The 16,830-nt window shown below is 25.1% G+C and overlaps 1 long non-coding RNA gene across 1 annotated transcript; it reads right to left on the bottom strand.

Moving 5' to 3' along the window:
- Positions 1-224: 224 nt before the first annotated feature.
- On the bottom strand, positions 225-15,905 carry LOC139426009 (uncharacterized). Its single transcript, XR_011637256.1, has 2 exons — positions 15,764-15,905; positions 225-8,902 (listed from the first exon to the last, which is right to left on the bottom strand). It is a non-coding gene; the product is annotated as an uncharacterized lncRNA (long non-coding RNA).
- Between the last annotated feature and the right edge of the window lie 925 nt (positions 15,906-16,830).

The raw sequence follows: 16,830 nt of genomic DNA, 5'->3' as shown, positions 1-16,830 counted from the left end.
CTAATTCAGATATTCAACAAAGAGGGAAAAACTGATTTCCTAAGCAGAAAACATCAAACAGTACATTTCTATCTCCTTCGAATTATTTTTCAAAACATCGATCATTTTATTTATTTAGGATTCAAAAGAATTTTTCTTTTTAAATTTTATTTCCAAGTTCCAAAAGAAAAATTTTAATAAAAACAAAAAGCAAAACTGAAGCAGAATAATAAATACTACACATAAAACTTCTCAATCAAATTTTATTTGATTTCTCTACTTCACATCCAGGACAATCACAGTACAGACAACATGTATTCTCAAATTACATACAACACAACTAGTCTAATACTAAAAATATCAGTGTATTATATGACAAACTGACACCTGCACACTTCATTTTCTACTTCCAATAAGAGACTATTGAAAAATGGCACTTCTAAGAAATATACACGCACAGACATAAGCTAACTGAATGTATACAAGTCAGGTACATTGCTTACGGAAATGTTTTTTTGCATAGATGAGTCGATAAGTAGACTAGATTTAAGCAATCTATTCTAATACAAAATTTCTACAAAAATCTACACACTCGAATGTTATGTTCAATGAAATGATCTTAAATAAATATGACATTCTAAAATAATGAATGATAGTGATATGCTGATGTTATTTAGATAATAATAAACCTTACTTTGTGTGGTATTTAAATGCATTAAAAAATTACAAAAAGATAAGTAGATTGTCCAATCCCTCCTCCATTGTGATCTTTATGTTTTTCCCCCTGAGAAAACTTTAAAAAAAAAAAAATCAGTTAAGTTCGAAAAATAAATAATGAATATAAAAATTGGAAATATTTTAAATTTCATAGTTGTTCGTGGTCCTAGGTTTACATTTGCATTAAAAATTGCTGATAAAGTACCTTTTTCGTTATTGCAGCATTTAAAAATAGTAATACAAAGATATAACTAACACCAATAGGTTAAAAAAAATCCTCAATGAAAATTAAATCTAGATATTGAGTAACATTTTTCAGGTACAGTAGGTGTGTAATACAGAAATAGTTGTGTTATTTCAGCTTATTAAAATAGTATTTCAAAGATATGATTGATACCAATATGTGAAAACGATCCGTTGTGAAAATTAAATCTAGATTAATTTTCACAACGATCAATCTAAATTTCATCATTTTAAAATAGTATTTGAAAGATACAATCAGTAGCATCAAAAACATTCATCAAAATTAAATCTACAGATATTATGAAACATTTTTACCTCAAATCTTCCAGGTAAGATTCGGTACATTTTTCTAAAATGGAAGGATGATTTTGAACCTAAATGACTAGGCATTACTAAATTATTTTCGATTTCCATAGATATAACTATGTAGACAGAAATGGGATAGAAAATATTCTGGAAAGGAATTCTTGAATCATTCAGTACATTAAAGAGAGAGGAAATTATTATTGAAATAACTATTTTTTTTTTTTATTTAAATAATAAATAAAGCTTCAGACTTTTTCTAAGATTTAAATATATTTATTATTTATATTTAATACGTTATATATAATTAAAATATATTTTTAAAAAATTTTCTGAACTAGTACTAGTGGTGTGTTGAAAGACCTAGTTGGCAACAATCCCAGGTATTTAAAGAAAAAAAAAGGGCATAAAATCGATTACTAAAAACACAAAAGCTTCATCTCTTTTACCATTATTTTTAATATCTAAGTTAATATTTTTAAAATGAATATTTGGCCCAAGGTAAATTTTTATGTTAAAAATAAAATGCGATTTTTAAAAAATATTTAAGAGAGAAGTTTTTATTATACTTTATTTATGATTATACTCCCCCCCCCTTTTTTTTGAGTCTTGGTGCCTTAGGGGAGAGAGCGCTCGCTTCCCAATAAAGTGAATCGGGTTCGAATGCCAGCAATGGCTGGTCGATTCGAATTCCGTACACGGATTGCACTGACCACAGTACTGACATAAAATATCTTCAGTGGTAGACGGATCATGGGTTAGAGTTCCCTTGCCGTCAGGCTAACAGTGGGAGTTTTTGGTCGTTCTCCTCTCCATGTAAAGCAAATGCGGGATAGTTCCATCAAAAAGGCCTTCACGAAGGTAAATTTCTTCCAATACTTGGATCCAGGAATTAACTTGTCTTCTGGATGGGGTTCAAAATTACAAGGCTATGGAGTTAAACATTGGTAGTTGGAAAGCCTAAATTGGGTCGGCTGTTCCACGACGGTTATAAAATAAAAAAGTGTCATCTAACCATCTAACGCAAGACCCTTTTTAGTGTCATCTAACCCAAGAGTTAGCACACATCTCTGTGCGACACTATGTTATGTATCAGACCTGAAAATTTAAATTTTCAGTTAGTAGCCAATGGCCGGTACTCTAATAACTTAGTCGCCACTTTTTCCTTACATCTAATGAGTCTGTGATCGATAGATATTAATAGGTCTTTTTCATTTAATAGCCCCTTTTTGCAAACTTTTTCTTTTTGGCTTGGTTAAATTATATTTTATTAAAAATTATATTAGAAATAATATATGGCTATAAAAAGTTAATTCATCAATAAAAATAATATAAATATGTTAGAAAACATACTGATTTTAAAGAACTAAATTTAAAAATATTTTGAGGACAAAATACATTTAATGTAAGCATTACAAATTTGAAATATGTGAATTGTTGAATAACTCTCTTTCTACAGGAATCTTTCAATCACAAATTGATGGATCAAAATTTTGAATGGAAATTGGACAATTTAATGAAAATTCTGTTTTCCAGTTTTTCTACCTTAACATACTTTTATCATTAAACAATTCTAAAAAAAAAAGTGAGGAAAAAAAGTAACTGGTTGCTTATTATATAGTTTAAGTCCCCACTTTATTTGTTGACTCACCACGTGACGATTGCTTATTTTCAGGTTCTGTACATATCAGCTGAATCTCTCTTTTGCCTAATCCCTCTACAATAGCTATGGAAACTGAACTTAATTTAGTCACGTTTGTCTAAGTTGAAAACGCCTATTTTTTTCATTTATAAAGAAAACAATTATTTTATTTATTGAGTTATTTTTATAAACTGATTTTGGCAATAATTGGTGAGATGATTTTAAATATCACTGCACACAAAAAATTCATCAAAAAATCACTTTTTTCCGTAGGTAGAGCAACTTTTGAATGACTTGCATAATGAAGTATTTTTTTAAGTTAGCTATGCTGAGCTACTAAAACGAGATAAGAGAAAAACTATTTTAACATTTAATTTTTTGTCCATTTATTTTTTTTTTTCCATTTCATTTGTTACCAGCACACCAAATATAATCAATATCAGTTTTAATGAACAACTGAACAGTTCTGAAAAAAAAGATATTCATATTTGATAATCAGCAATAAAATAAGTTTATATTAGCTTAAGATTTCTAAAATTGCTAACCATTATATGTCTGATGCTTGTTTTATTATGTAAGGCAAATTCTACATATAAATACTTTTTATCAACTAACCTTAAAAATATGCTTTGGTGATAAAAATGAAATAAAATATCACTAAATTTTTTAAAAAAAATTACAATATCACAAATTTTTTCTCAAAATAATGATGCATAGTAATTACATAATAACAATAAATGCAATTTAATGCAAGAGTGGGACGCATGAAACATATTTTTAAATGTAATTAGCCACACAAATCAGTGGACTATTAACATTCCATAATTATGAAAATTTTTCCTCAAAGAAAAGAGCACAATCTGCAATTTTTTTTCTTTTATTCTAAAAATAAGTGATAATAATAACAAACTAGAAAAATCTAATAAGAGCCAAAAATCAGTCATTATTTTTACTTACCTCACTATTTCATAAATTAATGAGATTTAGACTCTAGACTTTAAATATCCCCTAAGTAAAAAGATAGCACTTTTTTTAAAAAAATAATCTGATAAGTCAAACCAGTCTATAATTTCACTTTACTGATACAAATTTCTTTGTTTGATATTAAAATTTTTCACATAAAAATATGGGAAGGGACAGACAAACTGCATATTTAGACAAAGCAACTGTATTGCAAGTGTTGATCAGACAACCAATATTGAATTTGCAATGGTTTAGAATCCCCTCGCCATCGATCTAACCATGGGAGGTTTTCCTCTAAATATAATGCTAATGCGAGCTAGTCTCATCAAAAGTCCTCTACGAAGGCTAGTTTGTTCCCAGTTCTTGATCCAGGAATTCCCTTGTCTTCTGGATAGGGTTAAGAATTACCAGACTATGGAATTGAACATTGACAGTCAAAAACTCAGAAATGGGTCAGCTGTTCAACAACGGTTATAAAATAAAATAGCTTTAGTCATTTGACGGCTCCACCCCGCACAGAAGATTGCTATACTAATTTTAATAAATTAATAATGTCTATTAAAATATAGCTGTCTTGGTTCTACAGAAATAATGTAAAAAGTTCCACAGCCATAAGTAGTTATAACTTTAAAGCTGACTTCACATATTTATTTTAGTCTAGTAGCGTCTTGCAAGACACTTCATGACTTAAGATGTCATCACCATGTCTAGCTCTTTCGAGAATATTTGTACTGTATATAGTTATTGAATGTATGTACTATGGTATTTTAAATGAATTTTTTTACAGGTTAAGGTTTTATTTTATATTCTTTTGGGTTGACTTGGTACGCTTTTAAAAATTTTTAACTTTTTAACTGCTGTTGTAAAAAGAACTGTTCTTAGTCGACATAGTCATCACAAAGCTTTGAACTACCAGGTGTTTAGTTGTTCAAAAAATGTGTATTTAAAATGCTTTAAAAAATTTAACTAATTTAAAGTTAGTTAAATAATTTATATTACTGTACTTTTAAAGGCAGGCATGGTATGTTAAGGCTCAATTAAAAGTATTAAATAAGTTAGCAATGATTATTGAAACAATTATCTTTATACTAATTTTAAAAAAATCATACTTTTCCTATTAATGTTTCAAATTAGAGTACCTAAATATGGGATCTACATTTCTTTCAATGAAAAGAGGAAAAAATGAGAATAAGTTGATAAAGTATTGCTTAAACTGTAAGGGTTACATGAAAATAATAAAATATAGTAACTAAAATATTAAAAACAAGAATATATAAACTTTTCATAAATATCTTACAAACTAACAAAATGTATCGATTAAGTCACAACATAGGCTAACAGACAGAGATAGACAACAAAAACAAACCAAAAAAATTGTTGCCTCCTATTCCTTTTCTTTTATGAAATTCTCAGATAAAATAACTTAATTATGAAATTAAACAACTAATAATCATAATTTCTCAGAAATCAAAATAGTATTAGTACAAATTAATTGAACATTCAATTCTCCTAACAATAAATTCCTCCTAATACCATTACTATTGTTTTCTACTTGAAAATATGATATGATATACAGAAAAGTATAAATAAAATTGTACAAGTCATTACAAAGAGAAAACTTGGAGAATATAATTGCTATAAGTATAACTTTAAACAACAAATCATGATTCTTCACAAATCAAATTAGTATACTTTAAATTGAACATTTAATTCTTTCAACTATAAATTCCTCATCAAATAATACCATTATATGTGAAACCATTATATATCTTCTATGTGAAAATGTGATGTGATATACGGAGAAGAATCACATGATAAATAAAAGTGTACAAGTCATTACAAACAGAAACATAGAAAATATAATTGCTAAAAGTATAACTTTAAACATGGGCTTTTCAAAAAATGACTTTGTACTATTTGATCTAAACTCTCTCAAAATACAATAAACCAAATAAATCAATTCTTTAAATATCAGGAACTACAAAAAATGTATAAATATAAATAAAGTATTTATCACAAAAAAAACAATTCATAAAAAAACTAATTAAATGACTGAAAATAACAATAATCACAGTTGTAATAAATAGAAAATATCAATGCAACAAAAAAAAAAATACAAGCAGAATTCATTCAGAATTCAAGAGGAATATTCTTAAAGATTCTTAACTCTAAATCAATCTTTTGCTTAATTCATGTTTTTGGAAGTTTTTCTTTTTTACATAACCATCATTAGTAAAAGCAATAAATTATCAATATCTGTTTTTCACTAAAATAAAAATATTTTAAATTATATTTAGATTTTGTTTTCTAATATTCCGAATCAATCTTGGATTCATTTCAAGTGTAAAGATTTTTACTGCTGTGTAAAGTATGCTTGCTGTACAAGACATATTCTTCATATCAAAAAATAATCTATTCTCATCAAAATAATTATCACTTAAAATTTCAAATGAGTAAACACAAAATTTACTAACATTTAATTTAAGTTTATAGCATTATAACAATCCTTTCCGCAATTTAAAGATTTCATATAATTTATGCAAATATTTTATTCTTTCAATCCAGAATTTGGCACTTATTTTTTGCATAATTATAACAAAATATTCTATTTCACGCATAAAATTTACAGTTATTGTACATATTATTGCATTTTAATAAGCTTTATCATTAATTCTAAATTTATTTTTAAATGTTTATAACCTATGAATATCATTCTATTTTACTTTGTTCACTAGCTTTTAATGTTTTCCTTTTATTTTATTAAGTGATCAAAAGTGATAATTATATTGAAAGATTTATGGAGTTTAGTAATACTGTTTACAAAAAAAAATATTTGGCAATTATTTTGCCTAAAGTCATTGATACTTTTTTGGAATAGTTTCCTAAACAAAATTGGCTAAATAATACAACGCTTTTCGAAAAAAAAAACTCATTAAGTTAGAATTTCCTATAACTATTAATTTAGAATTACTATATTAATAAACTTTCAGAGTTTAGCCATTCTGTCCACAATGCATTTGGGATATATTTTAAAGTAATAATTTTTTTAGTTTCCTAAATAGCTTAAATTAACAAAGAATATTTCGGAAAATTATTAGGAAAGAATTTTCAATAGTTTTGTTTAGAATTACATTAATAAACTTTTCAGAATAATTAATTAACAAAACTTTTTAGAGTAAAAAATAGCAGCTCTAACTAAGATTTAAATTAAATGTTTCGTCGCATAACAAAAAGTATCAACGTTTAAATAAAATATTTATAATTTTGTTAAGTGAGTACCTGAAAAGATGCATGTGTAAAAAAATGGTTGGGAAGACTACAGATTAGCTTAGCAAAAATGAAAAACTAATTAATAATGAAATAATGAACTATTAATTATCATATCAACAATTGGGAAGACTTTCACACATGTACTTGCTCATCTGCCTACAATAGAGCACACCTTTGAAATGATGTTTGCTGTACAAATTTCTTATTAGTGAGGTAGAAACGTTATGAAAATGTACATCTTTAAACTTTTAAAAGTTATATTAATAAATAGCAAGTGAAATTTAAAAGTTTTTTCAATAAATTATTGACTAGGAATGCACTATCCTTTATGCAGAGTCCCACAAAAATTAGAGGGCCAACATGAACATTGTAAAAATGTAGGGTGTTTTTAAATATTATTTAAAAGCTATATGAATTACTTATACGTGTGTAACTGATTTTTTTATCCGAGTGAAAATGAAGAAAATTAAAATGATTTAATGAAATTAAATGTAAATACATCTTATAAAATACTGCTACAAGATTGCAAAATATATTATCACAACAAATTGATAGGTATAAAAACAAATAGCATCACTTTATTTAACTCAAACTATTTACTGTTATTATTAACTAGTGATATTTACTATTGTTAATAACTTTTGCCTCTATTAAAAAAATCTATAATTAAAACAATATTACCGCAATTAGAATTTTGAAACTATAGTTTCTTTTCTTCATGTTCTTTTGTTTTAAATTTTGAAAATTTGTAAGTGACTGGTAAGACATTCTTTCATTCCAAACACTGAACCCATTGTAATAAACAAAACTTACAAATGAAATTAAACAGTCATTCTGAAAAAGGCTAAACTAGATCAGTAACTTACTGTTGCAAGGAATGGCTAAAAAAAAAAATTTAATTTTTTATTAATATTTTTATCAATTTTTAAGCCAGTTCACAGGACAAGTCAAAAAACTTCATGGCTCACTGTTGTCCTGTGGGTCATATGTTGTGCATCCCTGTCATTTACCCTCTTTTTTTTAACAACAATTTCAACGTACTTATTCAATAATCCAGATAATAAATAATTATCAGACATTTTTCTTGTTGAAAACATCAATCAATTACATAAAAAGTAACCCTGCAAAAAAAAAAAGACCAACAGTTTCAGAAAAATATAAATTCACAACCTTGATAATTTTTACCTATGTACAAACTATAGTAAAATATGGGCAATTTCGATATGAATTATTTCATAACAATGATGGATACCTTTACTTTGATGAACATTGCTAAATATTTGCATAGTTAGGTTAAATATATCCCTATAAATGAATTACATAGTCAGAAATAAATTACATTGCTAACTATTCATTTCATAAATTCATGCATTCAATGATTAAATTCACAACAACTTAACTCATGCTCTCTAAGGGCGGTTCGATCATCAAAAGTTTTATTGCAGAACTTACATGAGTGAGTTCTTAAATGCACATTGAGAGTATGCTTATGACGAAAACTTTTACCGCAGATTTTGCAGACGAAAGGCTTTTCCCCTGTGTGCACTCGCATGTGCACTATTGCTTCATTTTTTGTAACAAAACCTTTCTTACAAAAATCACAACTGAATTTATGATGGCGTAAATGACGAGCACAGTGTATATCGAATTGCTGTTTTCCCTGTGTTGAATAATTACACATTGAGCACTTATGCAGTTCTCCTTGCTCTTTGTTAACTCCAAATGATTTTGCAAAATTTCTAAATGTTAGCATCATAGAAGACTCAGGAAAAAATATCTTATCACCTAAAATTAAGAAATAAATATAACTCAGTTGCTTTAGTCCAGTAAAAAAAACACTTTTATGTTAAATTATTTGCCATGAAATGATCAGCAATATTTTGCCAAAAAGCTCTGAAGGAATAAAATGTGGTCAGTATGAGGTCTAACATTTAAATCAAGTGTTTTTAATCCTCTTCAAAAACAAAAATACTTATAAAGCCTAACTCTGATATATAAAGCCAAATAAATTAACAGTATATAAACTAAGTCAATTATATTAACTCATTTTAAGTTAACTGAAAAATAACAAGTAAGACATTTGACTAATGGGGCTGAATAAACTATTTATCAGAGCAAAACTTAAAAAAGAGACTCTTGCCTGCTGAGTCAAGATATTGGGTTTAATAGGCAATAAAATATAAAGTATTAATAAAAATTCTAACCTAAAATGTGTTGAATTATCAAAATTCTATCTATTAATAAAAATTTGAAACTAAAATATGTTTTAAAAAAAAGGAATACTAAAATCATGGCATTTTTGAAGTGAAGGAGAGTGGTAAATCATTTCAAAACTAATTTTATTTTTTAAAAAATTGCATAAGAAGTTGTGATTATTGAACAATAAATTTTATGAAAAAAGGCAACAAAAAAATACTATGTTACAATATTGCAATTTCATAACATTTTCTAAATAATATTTTCAGTATATAATATAAGAAGGTGTCTACTTTGGTAAAATTGTTGCCAACTATTGAACTATATATTTTAAATATGTAATAATAATATAAAGTAGAAATATATAAAGTATATATTACATTAAAAAAGACCTAATTACCTTGTTTAAGTTTTACAAACTTACAGATATTGGCTATAAACTGATTAGTCTATGGAATTTTAAATATAGTTATTAATAATTACTATGTTAAGATGCAACACAATAATGCTAAAATACAATCTTTTAAATAGTTAAATATTATAAATAAAGTATAAAAGATATTCATCAAATTAAGATATGAGAAAAAGAAGTAAGTAAATTTGCAATTACTCATTTCACTGTTGCAAAATAATTTGTAAGTAACAACAGCAAAAAAAAATAATAATTTGTTAGTTTCAACAGCAAAAAAAAAATAATAAAATCGTAATTTTCTTTAAATTAAAAAAAAAACGTTTACTAAAAAACATATTTTTAAAAACAATATTTCATAATTAAGTATTCTTTTCATTTATTTTTCACTTCAATTTTTGAGTATTTTAGCTTATATAATCAAAAAATACTTAATCAATACTTCCAGAAAAAAAATTTTATAGACATAGAAGTTTAATTTCATTTTATCATAAGTTTGATAATTTTTATTGTAATTAAAAACATAACACACATAAAGATACATTAATAACACACATAAAGATACAACAAAATAAATATCAAATTTTAATATCATATAGCATTTATGTTTTATAGTTTTATATTATAACCAGTGCTTGGAGTTTAATAATCTCAAAATAGAGACTCAATTTTTCAAAAATACCCTAAAAAAGAAAAAAAAGTTTAGTCAAGGTAACTGTCACCAAGCTAAGACCTTCCCTTTACCATATTACAATATTTTAGAAACAAACAACTAAATGAATTTGAAAATTAAATCTATGTAGACATAAACTACAATTAGATTATAAGACAGTTCATTATATAAAAAAAAACCCCTTTTAAAAAAGTCAACAGTAAAGCTACAGTTTTTAGAATGGGTTTTAAATTACTCAAATATCAATCAAGCTTAAATCAAATTTAATTTGCAGAGTTATATTGGTAAGTTACCAACAGGAAAGTAAAATATGAAAATGACCTTCTGGTCAGAAATATAGATACCCCTATAAAGAAATAAAAATAGAATATTTTATCAGATATAAAGTTTTTTAAGTAATATTTTATTCTTTACGAGATTTGCAGAGGATTTCAAACCAAATTCAATTGAACTTCCTTAAAGTATCCCTGTACTTCACAGGAGTATTTCATTTGATAATTTGAAAATTAAAAAAAAAAAAGTTTAGTCATTACGATTTTGTCTCTAAGTCAATCTCTAATTAACCCACTGACGATTCTGCACATAAAAGTAATAAATAACCTGCAGTCTTCTCTGCATAACAAAGCATGTTTTTCCATGTACTTCAATAGAGAAATAATGCATAGGGGAAAAACATTCACCCTTTTTTGCCATTTCGCATAACCGCCAGTAGGTTAATATCATTACAGTTAGTCTAAAAAGAAAAAAAAATGTTTTTTTTTCTTTACATTTATAATGCAGTAAGTCCATTTAAATTTTTATAAAAAAAAAAGCATTTTTATGCATATTGCACACTTCAAAAATAAAATATTGAAGAAATTTCTTTCCAGAATAAATAAATATTTAAAAATTAAAAAAATTATAATTAAGACTGAAATTAGCACAAATGGAAACTACATATTTCATTTGAAAATTGAAAACTAAAACAACGTGTATCTTAAAACTGTTGTATTATTGGGCATGTTATAACAAAGCTTAACGATGAACATATTAAAAAAAAATACTTAATGATTTACATAGGTAAATTTTATGATACACTGGTTAAACTTTATAATGAAGGCTTGATAAACATTAGATTTAAATCACCAAAGATTTCATAAACACAATTTATAAGAACGACAATAATTTCATTAAACTTATATGTGAATTTAGAACTACAATGTGCACTTCATATTTAAAAGTGCAAGTAAAATAAAGTGGTTCTTACAATGTCTGTGTACTATGCACTCTGAGTAAAATCACAGAATTTTAAAAATATATAACTATGCACAATAAAATGAAAATTATATTAAAATTTATGATGTCATTAAATTGAATAAAGATAATGTCATTAATAGTATTACTTTTTCTTGTTCATGCGTAAAGTTTTTAAACCCTCCCCCAGTTGTTGTGGAAAATTTGTGGAACTTCTCAGAAATATAATCCCTGCAATAACACTGATTCAAAGTAATTATTGCTAAAATAATTAGGAATCTAATTACTTAAAATGTATTGTTTTACACCTAATACTTTGAATTAAGATAACTGCTGCCCATTTCTTTCACTTTATTTGTTAAACAATTTAAAAATTACTACTTTTCAATATCCTTAATTTTTCATTTCTAGTCTAAATACATAACTGCTCATTTTTCAGTATTAATGATAAACAACAGATTTCTTCATGCAGAATTTATGCAGCTTAATAAATAAATAAAAGCTATATTTTTCTTTTAAAAAAGTGTTACCACAATTTCAAAGATGAAATTCTGACAAATCATATATTTCGGCATGATTATCTAAAAAAAATTCACTTATCTCATAAAATGTGCTTTGATTATTGCAATTGAAAATTAATTTCATTTTACCATACTATACCATATTTTAGTAAAAAAATATAGTTAGAACAAATTAAGAACTATACCAAGAATTATAAACATTATGATGTACAATATAAATATATTTTACTAAACACAATTTGCAAAACAAATTGAGATAACTATCTATTTTACTTGAATCTTCATTTTTAAACACAGTTGTTTTGCTTCTAACTCTGTGATAATTTGCTTCAAAATGAAAATTAAGGTAAAGCATAAAAATTTTCAAAAACTCCATATTATAGAAATAAATTGATGAAACTTAAACGACTAGAGACTGCCTTTCTCAATGTTTAGAATAATTTTCAAACTAGTATCTTATTGGCTCACACTTCAAAATAGAGTCATAACTTCAATCTCAATTAACTATGGTGTAGTCATAACTTTGATTTCAATTAACTATGATTTAGTCATAGTCTAGTTTCAGTTGAGTATAATTGATCATAGTTTTCTTAACAACTAGTGCTTTCTTTTAGCAATGAATTTTTTAAAAAAAGCAAACAAAAACAAGATTTAAAAATAACATTACAACTAAGGTAACCTTAATATAAAATAAATATGTAAATCATAAGTAGTTAACAGAAATTTTCCTAAAAAGTGAAACATGAGAAAAACTTAAAGTAGAAAGAGTCATAATTTATAAAATAATTTGAAGCAAATAAAAGAGACATTTTGCCCTTCTCAATTTTTAGAAAAATTTTAAAACTAGTCGTATTTTGGTTCACACTTTAAAACAGAGTCATAACACCAGTCTCGATTAACTATGATGTAGTAATAACTCCAGTTTCAATTAACTATGATTTAGTCATAACACCAATTTCAATTAAATATAGTTGATCATAGTTTTTTTAACAACTAGTGCTTTATTTTAGCAATGATTTTTTTTAAATAAAAATGCTTTAAAAAAAAGAATCATTACAAGCAAAGTTACCTTAATATAAAATAAATATGCAAATCCCAGAAAATAGTGTACAGAAATTTTCACAAAAAGTGAAACACGAGGAACTTAAAATCTCAAGTAGAAAAAGTTATAAATTATAATAGAATTTAAAATAAATAACGCAGCTTAAAACTAAATTATTAATTAAAACAAAACTCAAAACATTATTTTGCAATTCTATATTTCCAATTTTTTAAACTATAATAAACATGAACTCATTAAATACACCAATGAGTAAGATATTTTAATAAAAATACATATGTTGAGTTGAAACAATGAATTAATAATATAAATCAGTAACACTGAACATCTCCAAGTTTAAACCAAGTTAAAAATATTTTCTGAGACCAAAACCAATTTTAAAAATGCATAGAATATTTAAGCAAATGTGAGTTTCATTTAAAAGGAAGTTACAAATCGTTCACAAACATAGTTAAGTATTGACAATAAAATAACAATTCTATCAATTACTTTACCTTTTAACTTTCTTATAATGAAATTTTAAAATAAAAACAATTCATCAAAAAGTAACTGCAAGCATTGAAAACAAACATGACTACAATTATTCCAGCAATAATTTCATAAGAAACAATTCATCAAAAAGTAACTACAAGCACTGAAAACAAACATGACTACAATTATTCCAGCAATAATTTCATAAGAAATAGTTATACGGTGGAAAGTTCAGNCATAGTTTTCTTAACAACTAGTGCTTTCTTTTAGCAATGAATTTTTTAAAAAAAGCAAACAAAAACAAGATTTAAAAATAACATTACAACTAAGGTAACCTTAATATAAAATAAATATGTAAATCATAAGTAGTTAACAGAAATTTTCCTAAAAAGTGAAACATGAGAAAAACTTAAAGTAGAAAGAGTCATAATTTATAAAATAATTTGAAGCAAATAAAAGAGACATTTTGCCCTTCTCAATTTTTAGAAAAATTTTAAAACTAGTCGTATTTTGGTTCACACTTTAAAACAGAGTCATAACACCAGTCTCGATTAACTATGATGTAGTAATAACTCCAGTTTCAATTAACTATGATTTAGTCATAACACCAATTTCAATTAAATATAGTTGATCATAGTTTTTTTAACAACTAGTGCTTTATTTTAGCAATGATTTTTTTTAAATAAAAATGCTTTAAAAAAAAGAATCATTACAAGCAAAGTTACCTTAATATAAAATAAATATGCAAATCCCACAAAATAGAGTACATAAATTTTCAAAAAAGTGAAACATGAGGAACATAAAATCTAAAGTAGAAAAAGTTATAAATTATAATATAATTTGAAATAAATAACGCAGCCTAAGACAAAATTGCTAATTAAAACAAAACTCAAATCATTATTTTGCAATTCTATATTTCAAATTTTTTTAAACTATAATAAGCATGAACTCATTAAATACACCAATGAGTAAGATATTTTAATAAAAATGCATATGTTGAGTTGAAACAATGAATTAATAATATAAATCAGTAACACTGAACATCTCCAAGTTTAAACCAAGCTAAAAATATTTTCTGAGACCAAAAACAATTTTAAAAAAGAATAGAACATTTAAACAAATGTGATTTTCATTTAAAAGGAAGTTACAAATCAGTCACAAACATAGTTAAGTATTGACAACTAAATAACAATTCTATCAATTACTTTACCTTTTAACTTTCTTATAATGAAATCTTAAAATAAAAACAATTCATCAAAAAGTAACTACAAGCACTGAAAAAAAACATGACTACAATTATTCCAGCAATAATTTCATAAGAAATAGTTATACAGTGGAAAGTCCAGCACACAGAATCATCAGGACTTCAGCAAATCCAGAAAATCGATTTTTCCAAGCAATAACACTTTAAGGTAAACAAAGATTAAAATGTGTTATACAATAGAAAATAATAAATTAATAATAATCTATTTTTATGTAATAACGTTTTGTTACTGATTAAAAGGCATTTATTTAACTAAATAATGGTTAGTATAAAAAAATAAATGACACTGAAATAAGAAAAAAAAGAATAAGCAGATGATAAGTTGAACTTTCAAAAATAAGAATTTGTTTTTATCTTCTTTTATTTTTCAGTTGATGTGAAGAATTAGCAGTGCAAATATCCAGATAAAAATAACATTAAAAAACGTGCTTCGAATTTTTAAAGTAAATTAATCCTATTTAATAAAAATAATACTCTTAAATATGAAATAGAATCGAGTAAATTGTTTGAGACATTTTTAAAGATTTCAAAATGGTCCCAGCCTATAACACTGACGTTACAGTCCCATTTTCAGATAATATTCTAATGGATTAAAAGGAACTTCTAACCAACATATGTTAAATTAATATCAATACATTAAAGGCTCAGAAAATCTAGTACAGAGATAAAAATACTAAATTCTCATCATTTGCCTATTTTTCTAACTATAGAAAAGTATCTTTATTGTAAAAAAAATTTAAAAAAAACAATGTGACCAAATTAAAGATATGAAAAAAATGTCAATGTCTGGTACTAAGAAATAATATGAAATACTTTTACCTTGCCATTAGACATTTTACTTTAAATTCCAACAAAATAACGCTTTTATCTACCTTTCTGCTTAATAAAATACCATGATATTCCTTTTATGCTCTTAATTCAAAGTAGTAGTCATGGGATGCTAAATCTCCTGCAATCTATGTATAACCTAAAAAAGGCCACACAAAAAATTACTTAAATTAATAATAATAATAATAATAATTAAAAATATTTTTAAAGTTTCACTTTGAATATTATAATGCTTTTAAAATTTAGTTTGATTTATTTTCTAATTTAGATAAATTTAAGATGCATTGTACGTAATACTTAAAAAAATATTTTTAAAGGAAATCAAACATAAAATATTCAAAAATTAACAAAAAAATAAATACACTTCATAAAACTCAGATTCAGAATAACAGTCTAGAAAATTCAGAATTCTTCCCAGCGGTTATGTTTACTGATAAAAAATTAATACAAATTATTAAGATAATAAGTGTAAAAAGATCAAAATCTAATTTAAAATAATTATTGCTACCAAAATTATTCACACATTTTTCGAATAACACCATTTTCTTCTTAAATCACATAAAAAAATTTTTTAAATCCACTTAATAAAAGTGGATTTAAAGATGGATCAGATTTAGTTCTGATCAACTATGATAAAAACTATTATTTCAAATAAAGAGAAGAAAATCACATTAAAACTATAACATTGTGATCTTACTAGTAAAAATATTAGTATAATTTAAATTATATAAATTAATATTTCTTATTGACTATAAAATGTAAAGTCATTTCACAGGTTAATAAATATGTTAGCTTTAAAACAAAACAATATACAGACATAAACTTGTAGATAAACTAATAACACACATTAAAAAATAGTTATTTAAATAAAAGCTTACATTACAGTTAAGAGTATGAGACCTGGGAAAGAATGATGATGAACATACTTATCCCTAAATAATTTCTCTTGAATGTTATATTTAAAGATGGCAGAAGATAGTCAGGATGATTTTTTTCACAGAATTCATTAATATTTCTTTCTGCCTTATGTTTCCCTAGAAGTTGAAAAAAGGATGATA

This window comes from Parasteatoda tepidariorum, chromosome 7 (genome assembly GCF_043381705.1).
Source record: "Parasteatoda tepidariorum isolate YZ-2023 chromosome 7, CAS_Ptep_4.0, whole genome shotgun sequence".
NCBI lineage: Eukaryota > Metazoa > Arthropoda > Arachnida > Araneae > Theridiidae > Parasteatoda > Parasteatoda tepidariorum.
Note: the sequence above shows the minus strand (reverse complement) of the source record. Positions and strands in the feature narration are given on the sequence as shown.